General features: G+C 42.0%; 1 non-coding gene across 1 annotated transcript; it reads right to left on the bottom strand.

Moving 5' to 3' along the window:
• Positions 1-10,787: 10,787 nt before the first annotated feature.
• LOC142870373 (small nucleolar RNA SNORA40) lies at positions 10,788-10,900 on the bottom strand. Its single transcript, XR_012918780.1, has one exon. It is a non-coding gene; the product is annotated as a small nucleolar RNA SNORA40 (small nucleolar RNA).
• Between the last annotated feature and the right edge of the window lie 1,810 nt (positions 10,901-12,710).

Below are 12,710 nucleotides of genomic sequence, written 5' to 3'. Positions count from 1 at the left end.
ACTCATGTCACCACCTGCCTGACCTGCTGCAAGATCTAAGTTGTCACCTAATTTGTTCCTCATTAAGTGCAGACACATCCTCACCTCCTCACCTTTAGCAGAGCGTGGGGGAGGGGCTGGGAAGGGAGTCAGGCGTAGGGAGAGGGGCAGCTTCCAGGGCTGCCCTTTCTGAGTTGCCCTGGCCTTCAGAGGCTACAGGAAGGAACTGATTTCCAGCAGTGGCCAGGACCAGGCCACTGGGGAGGGGCCTTCGGGTATGCAGGCCCCGAGCAGAGCTCAGCTGTCTGCGCTTCAGTGGATTTGTTTTAAAGTCACAGCTTTCTGGAAACCCTTCACCCTGTGTTAGCTTCCCCTGAAAGCTTGTCTAAAAAACTCCTGGCGTGTGTGCAGAATATTGAGCTGTAGCACACCCTCCCCGCTTGGCTCCTGGGATGGGATTTGACGTACTCATCCTTTGAATTTCCAGGAGCCCTTAATCTTCTTTGACCCACACAGAGCCAGAGATGAGCCTGTGAAAAATCATATGTAACAATTTCTTTAAATCCTTCCCTGACTTTTCTCTATGGGGATTTTGAATCATGGAGTGTTTCTGAGCTGAAGGCACCTTAGAGGTTGTTAGCTCAGGAAGCCGGGGCCTGGCTTCCAGACGTCCCCATTATCGACTTGTGCCTTTGGTGCCCAACTGCAGTGACGCTAGGAGCGTGCCAGCCAACTTTGTGCTCTGTGCTCTCACCTGTTTGTCCTGTTTAATCTTCAACTCCACCTTCGCAGTTGCTCCATCATTGCTTCCATTTTATAGATTGGGAAACTGAGCATCAAACGCAGGTAAGTCACGTGTCTGAAGACACCCAGCTAGTCAGAGTCAGGGCCTGTATTCAAATTTACGTCTTCCGTGCCCACTATTTCTGTTGTCACAAGAGGTCAGTCACCATTACAGAGATTTAATCATAGAGCTTTCTATGGAACTAGGACTATGTCAGGAGCCGGAGCAGAGAGGGGTTTACCACTAGGCTAACGAAGATGACGATTCAGGCCTCCCTATATGTTCACATGATGTTGCCTTTTTGTAAAATTTGCAAAAGATATTGTATCTGCAATTGGTTATGATCATTGTATCTTTCCATTCTGACTTCCTCTTGGGCCAGGTGGCAGGGAGGGACTATAAGGCTTTCTGAGGTTGGTCAGAGGATACTCGATTTGCAGACATGTTTGCTTGAGTTCAGTGGGATGTAGTCATGTGGTCTTAGTCACTTTGGGGGATATTTACATTATTGCTGCTTATTCTGGGGGAGGAAGGGCTTCCAGAAATCTTCCTACAGTTCACTGTGCTGACCTACCTGGTGTCAAGACGCAAAGGTGTAAGGTCAGAGGTCATATAAAAAACTATGACATGTCTGATGGCACCAGGCATTAGATGATGCAGGAGAAACGAGATGTGTAATGTGTGGAGTCCAGGCTAGTCTGTGGGAGCTTCTTCTAGTCATGAGCTGTGCAAGACTCTAAGTGAGATGTTTGCTTCTAATAGTCAAATGGAAGTTCTCTCCTGTTGAGATTATAGTCAATGATGTTTGTATAAAATTATGAACCCGACGTACTTTCGTTGTTTGGTGGGAATTATGTGGAATAGATTTCTCAAAATACTCGTGTTTGTAAAGTGTGTCCAAGCCCTGTTCCCAGGCTCAGGGCGAGGGCCACTGTGCAGTGGTTTGTGCAGTCAGCAGCTGCATCTGTGCGTAGAGCCACGTTTCTACATCCCAAATCCTACTACCAAAAAACTAGTTTTAATCAATCATGCTAGATCAGAGACTGAATTAATTTTTTATTGTTTCTATATAAATAGGCCCAGTAAATCCTTGAAATCATATGAAAAGAGGATCAAAGGGTGTGCATATAAAAATGTAGAAAGATTGTAAAGATGTATCAAGCAGATAATTAAAAATAAAGACTATGCTATTTTCTAGATTTTGCGATATTTACTGTATTTTTCTGCTTTTGATGTTTTGTAAAGTTTCTTTTTCCAATTCCAAGTAAATATTCATTTAACTTAATTTTAACCGTTATTTTGTACTCTTTCTCTAACAGAAGGCCCTCAAATTGTAAAAGTTCAGGTTTCAGATAAATTGCATTCACCAATGGCCAGAGGGAGATTCTGTAGACTGTAGAGAGCTGTGCTTATGGCCTTGCAGGTGCAGACGGTGAGGATGGGATGGGAGACGCAGGGGAGAAGAGGATTTGCCCCCTAATCCAGTGGAAGTTAGAAATTGGGGTGTCTCATAATGGTCTGTCTTGCTTTGGCCTTATACTCCCTGGGCTGCCTTTTAAAAGAAGGGGTCCAGAGTGCAAGATCACAGTCGAGTGCCAGAACCCCTAGAGGTGGCGGGGACGGGAGAGGGATTCCCACACTTAGCACAGAGAGAAACAAAGTGCAAAGTTCTGTTGCGAGTTATCAGATTATCCTTTACCTTTATGAATGTGAGCTCCAGAAAAATACTATTTCTGTCCGTTTGCTGTTGACATTGAAGACATCAGATTCCTTCCCATACCTCTGCCCATGAGCCAGCCCACGTTTTGGACCTCAGACAAGTCTTCTAGAACCTTCCTTATTTGCTCTGCCTGCAGGGATGCCCCTTAGGTGTTTTCATTGTCATTCCTGCCCAGGCCGCTCCCTGGACACTTTGCATCTTGCTCATCCTCCAGCTGTGTGCTCTTGGACAGCTAATAACCTCTGAGAGTCAGGTTTTAGGTTGGCAAGACGGGATGGATAGTGCTCAAATAAGCTCTGCCATGAGTAGCAAATATGCACCAGGGAGAAAGCATTCCGTGAGCTGTAACTTACAAGTAGTAAAGTCACTCTGTGTTGCTTCTCTGTCCTTACATCACATCCCCCTGGTTTTGTCTCGAGTGGGTACAGCGTTAATGACCTTGAGACTTTCTGCAGCTCCTTGTACAGATAAAGTGCTCAATCAGCATTTGGGATGATAAGGTGGAATGTGACTCAGTTTCTGGGGTCAGGCTTAGGCTGGAATTTTCTAATGTCACATTATCTATGTGATCTTGAGGAATTTACTTAACCTTGCAGAGCTTCTATCTCTCCATCATAAAATGGGAAGGAAAAGTAAACACTGCAGAGAACAGTGGAGGGAATTAATGAGGTCATGTGTATAAAGGGTCTAGTATACCTTCTAGCACATCATCTAGTAAATGGGTTTTGCTCTTGCAATTGTATTTGGGAAATCTTATAAAAATACTTACTAGTATTTGTTACATACTAGTAACTGTGCTGGGCACTAGGGTTGCAAACACAAATAGGACTCAAGAAATAGAGTAATAGGGTAATCAAGACTAGGGTAATCAAGAAAATGCAAATTATTACAACAATGAGATATAATTTAAAAAATACAACATACTGGAAAAATCTAAAATATTGATACTATCAAGTATTATTAATAGAAAGTACACAAAAAGCAATTCTCACTGTTGGTGGGAGTATAAATTGGATTTTTGGAGGGCAATTTCATAATTTCTGTTTAAATTTAAATTGTTTGTACACTTTTAATTCAGCTATCCCATTCTCAGTATTTACCTTAAGGAAACATTGGCATATGTAAATTGTGAATTTACAAGGGTATTCACTGCAGCACTGTTTTTTTTTAAGACGGAGTCTCCCTCTGTTCCCCAGGCTAGAGTGCCATGGTGTATCCCTAGCTCATAGCAACCTCAAACTCGGGCGATCCTAATCCTCCTGCCTCAGCCTCCCGGGTAGCTGGGACGACAGGTGTGCACCACCAAGCCTGGCTAAATTTTCTCTATTTTCGAAAGTTGCCCAGCTAATTTTTTTTTCTACTTTCAGTAGAGACAGGGTCTCACTCTTGCTCAGGCTGTTCTTGAACTCCTAAGCTCAAGCGATCCTCCTGCCTTGGCCTCCCAGAGTGGTAGGATTACAGGTGTGAGCCACCACACCCGGCCTGCAGCATTATTTATAAGAGTGAAAAACTGGAAGAAAAAACAAAACAAAACAAATACTCATCAGCAAGGGAATGCAATCTATGGTGCAACCATGCTATGAAATACTATACCTCAGTTAACAAAAGGAAAATGAATTAGATCTATACATGCTGAAATGGAAAATTCTTGGAGTAATGTTATTAAGTGAAAATGCGAAGTGCAAACCAATGTATCATTTATGCTAACAATCCTCCCTTGCCACTGAAAACAAAGCTTTTTGTGCCTGTGTGTCTGTGTGAATCCACAAGGACAAAGCTGGATGGGAACAGTCAAACTGTTGGGAGTGTCATCCCCTGAGCAAGGGCTGGGGTTACAGAGGTGGTAGAAGGGGACCTATAGTAGTCTGCTTAATCAACAGTGTCTGAATTTTTAACAACTACATCAACTACATGTATTCATGTGTTACATGAATTAAAAAAAAAAACAGAAAAAACTGACTGGGGAGTAGTCCAATAGTACTTATGTGTCCATAAGTCCATTTATTTATTTATTTTTGAGACAGGGTCTTGTTCTGTTGCCTGGGCTGGAGCACAGTGTCTTGATCATAGCTCACTGCAGCCTTGAACTCCTGGGTTCAAGCGATCCTCCTGCCTCAGCCTCCCCTGGGGACTATAGGTGCATGCCACCATGTCCAGCTAATTTTTAAAAATTGTATTTTATTTATTTTATTTTTTTATTTCAGCATATTTTGAGGGTACAAACATTGTGGTTACACTTTATATCATTACCTCTCCGAAGCTGTTTTTTATTTTTTGTAGAGATAGGGGTTTTGAGAGCTGGTCTTAAACTCTTGGCCTCAAGCGATCCTCCCGCCTCGGCCTCCCAAAGTGCTAGGATTACAGTTGTGAGCCACCACGCCCGGCTCCCCCATACTCTCATTACTGAGATGTGCAGGATATAGGCTTAAAGCTGGAAGCTGTTTTGATGTACAGGACATTCACTGTAGTGGGTTTTTTTCTTTGCTTTTTGTTAAGGCTCGTCTTAGTTCACGCTGCTATAACAAAGCACCACAGGCTGGGTTGCTGATAAATGGTAGAAATTTATTTCTCACAGTTCTGAAGGCTGGAACTCCAAGATCAGGGCACCAGCACAGCTAGATTCTGGTGAGGGCCCTCTTCCGCTCTGCAGAGTGCTGACTTCTCGCTATGTCTTCACATGACAAAAAGAGCAGAGAGAGGAAGGAAGCTTTGTCCTGTTTCTTATAAGGGCACTAATCCCTCCACCAGGGTCCCACCCGCATGGACTAGTGAGGCCCCACCCCAAGCACCATCATACTTGGGGATTCAATTTCAACATATGCATTTTGGGGCAACCAAACATTTAATCCAAAACATTTCACCCCTTCCCCCCACATCCAAAATACTTTCATTCCATCTCAATAACCCTGAAAGGCTTAGCTTGCATCAGCTCTCAAGCCTAAAGTCCAAAGTCTTATCTAAACATCATCTAAATCAGTGACGGGTGAGACTTGAGGTATAAACAATCTGCAGGCAAAATTCCTCTCCAGCTGTGAATCTGTAAAACCAAACCAGTGATGTGTTTCCAAAGTACAATGCTGGGACAAGCTTAGGATAGACATTCCCATTCCGAAAGGGAGGAGAAGGAAAAAAGAAAAGAGTGACGGGTCCCAAGAAAGTCTAAAACCTAACAGGGCAAACGTTAAACAACATCTCCAGAATAATCCTCTTTGGCCTGATGCTCTGCATTCTGGATCCATGGGGGTGGCTGTCCCACCATCCAGACCCATTGGGGTGGTGGCCCTTCCCCCAAAGCTCTGCCAGGCGGGAGTCCTGCCCCAGGGTTCTGCTGGGCAGGGGTTGAGTTCCCAACACTTTGGGTGGCCTGGCCCTCATGGCTTTGGGCAGAGGTTGGCTGGCCCGTGTGAAGTGAGGTGATACGGGCTCCCCTCTGAAGCCAAGGAGGCAGCCCTGGTGATCTGTGAACTGGCTTTGGGGTCATTCTTCCCTTGTCTTGAAGAACGGAGCATGTCTGCCGGCAAAAGCTCTGTGGTCTTTTCTTTTTCTCTGGCTGGTTACTTGAGACTTGTGCCGCAGTTCCCAGCCATAAAGGGGTACGCTCAGTAGATTCTTCCAACATAGGTCTCCTGGGGCCACCTCCTTGGCAGGGTCCCTGGCCGGTTAACCCTCACAAGGCCCCATCTGGCCTCACGTCCTTTGCCGTGAGAACTTCTGCACAACATGCTGGCCCAGCACACCAGCCTCTCTTGCAACCGTGCTGCCTGAGCAGCTGGTCACCCACAGGCCCCTGTTGTGCAGATTTCGCAGGCTTGAGTGAGCTGGGTCTTACAAACTCTGGGATATGGGATGAGCTCTCCCAAAAGTCCTCCTAGAGTTGAGGAAAGGAGGTGGGACTACAGAATACCAACTGCCTCCCCCAATCCAGCTTCCCTCCCTCTTGTCCTTTATCCAACCTCAGGTGTAGGCCAGAGGTGGGCACTCAGCCAGGGGGCTTCCACCTCACTGTGGACTGTGGCATTCATTGTCTTGGGGCCTCCGCCCAAACTGCATTTGAGAGAGCTCCATGTAGCATCTGCCAAGAGTGCAGAGCAGCTTGGCTGTGACTTGGATCACAGACTGTAGATGCTTCAATATTAGGGACCTTAACTCTTTCACTTTAAGGTGAGAATACTGAGGCCCAGAGATGCTAAACAACTAGACCAAGCTCACACAGCTCTTTAGTGATAGAGCTGGCAGTTAATCACATGAGAAACAAACCTCGTAGCTCCCAATCTCCTGTCAATTATCCAAATTCTAACCATGAGATTCCTTATACTTTTTGACTGCCAGCGATTAGGATGTTGCTAGAGAATCTATAAGTTATATGAAAACATTTAGAGATTGTATATCCTCTTTTTATATTTGTAGTCAAATGATAGAGTAGAGGCTTAGTGGCAAATCTGACACTCAAAGGTCAGGTTCTGTGGTAGTGTCAGGGACAAAGGAGTGCATGCCACGGCCCCCAGGGACCTTCCATGGTACTTGGAAAGCCAGTTTGACACACAGACTCTCTAGCAGTGATTCTCAACTAAAGGACGCTGGCAATGTCTGGAGACGTTTTTGGTTGTCGTTACTGGAGCAGAGAAGGAGCTCTTGGCATCTAGCAGGTAGAGACGAGGGATGTAGCTCAGCATCCACAACGCGCAGACCAGTCCACAGCAAAGAATCACCTGGGCCGGCATGTCCGCAGTGCTGAGAAACCCTGCTCGAGAGCATGAACCACACGATCTGTATTCATGCTGATACATCAGAAATCCAAGGTGGAAAAGGTCAGGGCATGAGCTGGAGTGTGACCTGTAGACCCCACACTCAGGGTATTGCCATTCCCCCCCCTGCCTTGGTGGCCGGGCAAGGGGGGCTCACACCTGTTCTGTCCTCCCTGTTTGGCAGTGTCCTCTGGAAGGGAGTCCACTGCCAAGGTCAGGCTGGGTCAAAGGAACTCCTATGCCTGGGCAACTTACCAGTATTGAGAGAATGTTACCATGTGCCTCCGAGACTTCATCATTTGGGTTTACCCTGCACAAACCTAGACCAGTCCGTCACCACCCTGCTTACAAAGCTCCAACTCTGTAACCTTCAGCATTGCTGTGGTCCACAGAATTCTAACTCCAAACCACCTCTCTACCCCCTGAACTTCCAGCTGTTTCAGAATATGTCCTGCCTTTTTACTGCTAGGACCTTTAGTGTAATTGTTTTTTGGGGAAAAAAAAGATTGTGCTTAAAAATCTCAACTTCTCCACTTTCCCAGAAGATGATTTTCTGAAGACAACAGACAGCTGCTTAAATTAATTAAGAGCAGAAACAACACGATGAAGAGTTTCCTCCCTGGTGAGCTGTGGGGGCTGCGAGACTGGATTTGTTTTTTTTTTTTTTTCCATGCTGAAAACGTTGTCTTTCAGAGGACTAAATAACTAGCATTTTTTTGAAGAATGAACCCTTTTGAGCAACTTCTTTCTTGAATTCTCAGCTCTCATTTGACAAACACTGCAAATAGTAGCATCTCCCTCCTCCCCACCGCCTCCCTTAATTTGACAGATGACACTGGGAAGAGCGATGGCCAACGCCTCTCAGGCAGTCAGTGGCAAAGTTGGAATGGGAGACAGGTCTGCACTCTACCAGCTTCCTCTCCATCCTTAGTGCTGCAGCTGGGTGGAGTCATTTGCCCTCTCTGGTCTTCTGCATCTGGTATCTAGGAAACCCGAGGTGGAAATAGATCTCAACTCACTTGCTTCGCCCAGTGCAGCATCACTCCCGGGTGCCCTCCTTGAACACAAAGGCCGGCTCCCTCCATCCTCTTTGCTCCCTGACTCTCCGTCCCACCTCCCACCCAACTCTGGGCCGCATGGGCCCATGCTGCCTTGCTAGAACACTCCCCCCACGCTGGCCTGCGTCACCTGATGGTACCTTACTGGAACATACAAGGCACTAAAACATACCAGAACATTTTGACCATGCAACATCAGACCTTTTTATATCCTTCTCACTGCAATACAAGCGGGAATGTACTTTCCTGGTCCAGTAATAAGTTTCTTCAGATTCCTTTATGTCTCCCAAGAGTTTGCTAAAATTACTTTAGTTCAACTTCTATATTTTACCTCATTTTCCCCCTTTCTGATCCTAAAGTTCCTTTTTTCTATTGGTACTAACATGCTCCATCTATAAAGTAAGTATAACGATGGTGAGCCAGCCCGAAGGCAGAGTGCGGCCCTGCTCATTTCAGGATAAGATTTATAATGCAATTATGTTCTGAGGGTGGTCATACCTTTGGGAAAAGGTGCTTTGATTAGAATTTGTAGCTGGACCCTTCCAGTGAGACCTTCCTCCTCATGCTGGTCTCCCCTCCTGTTTTTTAGAGAGTCCTCTATAAGCTTTAAAAGCAATATTTTAAAATCAACAATCCTGTAGTATGAATCCTTTTGGAACTGAGTGAGAGCCCGCAAGCATTCATTTCTTCATTCAGCAAATGTGTCCTGAACACATGCTTTATACCAGGATCTGAGGCTGCAGACATGGACCAGACTAGGCTGTATCCTCCAGCAGCCTACAGACTAACAAGGGAATAAATCCATTTACTCAGTATGTCAGGTATTACTCAAGGTGTTGGGAATTTACTGGTAAATAAGACAGATAAATTCCTTGCTGTTATGGCAATTATATTCTGGGTTGGGGGAGTTGGGGAGGGGAGAGAGAAAGAGATTTAACAAATGGGCAGGTGCATATAAAACAAGAAAATTTCAGGTGGTGGTAAATGCTCTAAAAAGTACAGCTGAGTACTGTGATAGAGATGGGGACCTATTTTAGGACTGTAGTTAGGGAAAGACGTGCTTGTCCTTAGCTGACACTGGAATGTCAAGAAGTGAGCATGTCAACATCTGACTGACAGGTGTCTGGGTGGAGGAAACCACAAAAACCCTAAAGTTGATGGAGCTTACTGAGTTTGAGAACAGAAAAACTGTGGCTTAGAGAGCAAGGTGATGTCAGAGGAATGTGGCATACTCAGTAATGTGAGGCCTCATAGGTCAGAATGCAGAATTTGGGTTTTGTTCTAGTACAATGAAATAAAACCATTCAGAAGTTTTAAGCAAGGGAATGAAACAATCTATTTTTAAAAAAGAAAAGAATGCCCTAGCTTTGTCAGACTTTAGTGTTAAAGTTGTTTTGGCTTCAAAAATGAATTGAGAGCTTTCTAAACATTTTATAATAATAGTTATCAATTTTGTTATGTGTCAGAATCACCCAGAAGGGAGTAAAGAATACAGAGACTCAGGCTTGTTCGAGTCTGGCATGGTCTGGGCATGTTTTTTTTTCTCACAAACTTTCCTAGATGCTTCTAATTTATACCAAAGTTTGAAAATCACTGGGTTAGAAAGCAATGCAATTATTAATATCTATTATTTAAAGGTTAGTTAAAGTGCAAGTACAAGCACATCAGTTCCTGATGGCTTTGTCAATAATAGTCCTTTAAATTATATTTCAGATTTCTTCTGTGTCAATTGATCTATTCAACAAAACTATCAAACAATTGCATTCATACATGTAAATGAAAAAATTCTAAAAATTAGCCAATAGGTTCTGTAATGTATCAAAAGAATAACATGTGATGAGGTAGAATTGTTTTCCAGCAAACTGAGGTTCAACATCAGTGAAATATATAAAAACATTATCTATTATTTTAACAAACTACATGGTCTTAATAACAAAGGTATTTGGTAAAATTCAGCAGCAATCCCTAATAGCAACTCAGAAAATGGAGACCAAATAAAACTACCTGAATATGATAAAGACTAAATATAACAGCAACTGAAATATCAACAACTAACAATTGATACAGAATGTCATTCTAAATGAAAAAAAAATAACATTTCAATTAAAATCATGAACTATATTGGAAGCCTGCTCTTCTCTTCATACTTTAACATGGTCAGGGAGGTTTTAGTGAACATGAAAACACAAGAAAATGAAATAATTACTTCAAACCATTTGGAAAGAAGAAATAAAGCCACATCTTTTAGCTTATGATATATTTTATACTAAAAAACCCAAGAGACTCTAGTGAAACCATTATATTTTTTCCAAGAATATGAGGTGAGGTGGCTGGATATAGGAGCTATGTACAAAACTTAATGACTTTTCTCTCATTTGATAGGGAAAAAATTAATTTACATTATTGGAAAATCTAAAGTACTTAAGAGTAAAACAGGAAAGGCAGCAAATCTATGTTAAGAAAACTATGGCAATCTTATTTTTCATTTTTAGTTTTTGTATAGTATTCCTTTCGGTATTATCAAAACTCATATTGAGCAATGATGAGTTCTAGGCTGCAAAAGAGGATTTATTTTTTGCACCTATCTATAAGAACTATCTTATTTAAAGATGCAGAATCAGTTTGAGTGAAAAATACACTTGTTCTTGCATGTGTGGAACAAGAAATTCCATAAGTGGAAGGCCTCTTGTCACACATTTACTATCCTAAATTAACATTAAATTTTAATGCCATGCCAATTAGAGTCCCCCAGTTTTGGAGGATAGGGGATTTAGACAATAATCATAAGGTTTATAAGGAAGAGAGAAAATATTCAAGAGAAATATGAAAAAGAACAGGGAGTAGAAGTTTGCTCTACTGGGTATCATTATACCATAAAGCCATTGTGATCAAGTCAATATGGAGTTAGTTTATATGAATGGATGGATAGATTAATGGGACATAAAATGAAGAACCCATAAATGTCCTAATACATGTGAGACTTTTATATTAAGAAGTGGTACTGGCACACTAGGTATTCATTTGAAAAAAAAAATAAAAGACACCCCTCTTAAGCCATATTTTATTCTATATGTAAAATACACTTCAGATGAATTAAAGACTTAAATACAGAAAAATCTAGAAAACTACATGTATAATATGAGAGTTGGGAATACCTTTTAAGCTAAAACTGCAAACCCCAAAGCTATATAAGGATATAAGGATATATTTGAATATATAAAAATTAAAGTTTTATGTATATAAAAACTCCACAGATAAAGACAATTACCAAGGATGATGCTTTGATATTATTATTGATAATGAACAAAGCATGAATATTTTTAATATTCAAAGGTCTCTTGTAAGTTGACAATATAGCAAATGACCATTAATAGAATCATAAAAAGGGATAACTTTTCAGTTCAGAGAAAAGCAAATATAGTGGCCAGTAAACATATTAAATGATGTTTAACTCTTAGTTAAGGAAATGGATCAAACTGACAATGAGATATAATCTTACACCCATTGATTGGCAAAATTTAAAGGGAAACATAAAACTGATAGTTTGTAAGGGATCAGAGGAAAATAGTACTTTTGGTTTTAGCTTGAGGAAATGTGAAAATTTACCACCTTTTTATAAAGCAATGAGCAACATCTATTAAAATGAAAACTACATATATTCTTTGTCCCAGCAGACCTACTACTCCTGGTGATCTTTTTCACAAAGATTAAATTCCCAAGATTTAAGGACTCATGCATAGGGATGATTCATGTGGCATTATTCATAGTGGCAGAGCAAAACAAAAAACAAAGTAAAACTGGAAACAAAGTGAATATCCATCGATAAAGCGATGACTGAATAAATTACGGTTGAACATGTACCGTGGAATACTACACAGTCCTTAAAAGAATGAGGCTAAGTATTGTGGCTCATAACTGTAATCCCAACATTTTGGGAAGCCAAGGAGGGAGGATTGCCTGAGGCCAGAAGTTCAAGACCAGCCTGGGCAACATAGCAAGACTCTGTCTTTACAAAAACATAAAAAAATTAGCCAGGCTTGGTGGTATGTGCCTATAGTCCCAGCTACTCAGGAAGCTGAGGCAGGAGGATCATATGAACCTATGATCATGCCACTGCACTCCAGACTGGGAAATAGAGCAAGACCCATTTTCTAAAAAAAAGAAATTAGTTAGTTGATTTGAAGGACCTTCCCCTAACTATTGTTGAGTGAGAAAAGCAAGATGCAGTGAAATATATATACACTATGGTTCCATTTTTGTAAATCAAACTGACAAAATGCCTTCTATTAATATATGCATATAGATAGATGTATATGCACATGTATAACTCTGTAGAATTGAAATAATATGGAAAAATAACATGGATGCAGACATGGAGAAACATAGCTTATCAAGATGGGCTACAGAGTGGGGAGGTTGATGTA

This window comes from Microcebus murinus, chromosome 3 (assembly GCF_040939455.1).
Source record: "Microcebus murinus isolate Inina chromosome 3, M.murinus_Inina_mat1.0, whole genome shotgun sequence".
NCBI lineage: Eukaryota > Metazoa > Chordata > Mammalia > Primates > Cheirogaleidae > Microcebus > Microcebus murinus.
This window is presented reverse-complemented; position numbering and strand designations above follow the sequence as displayed.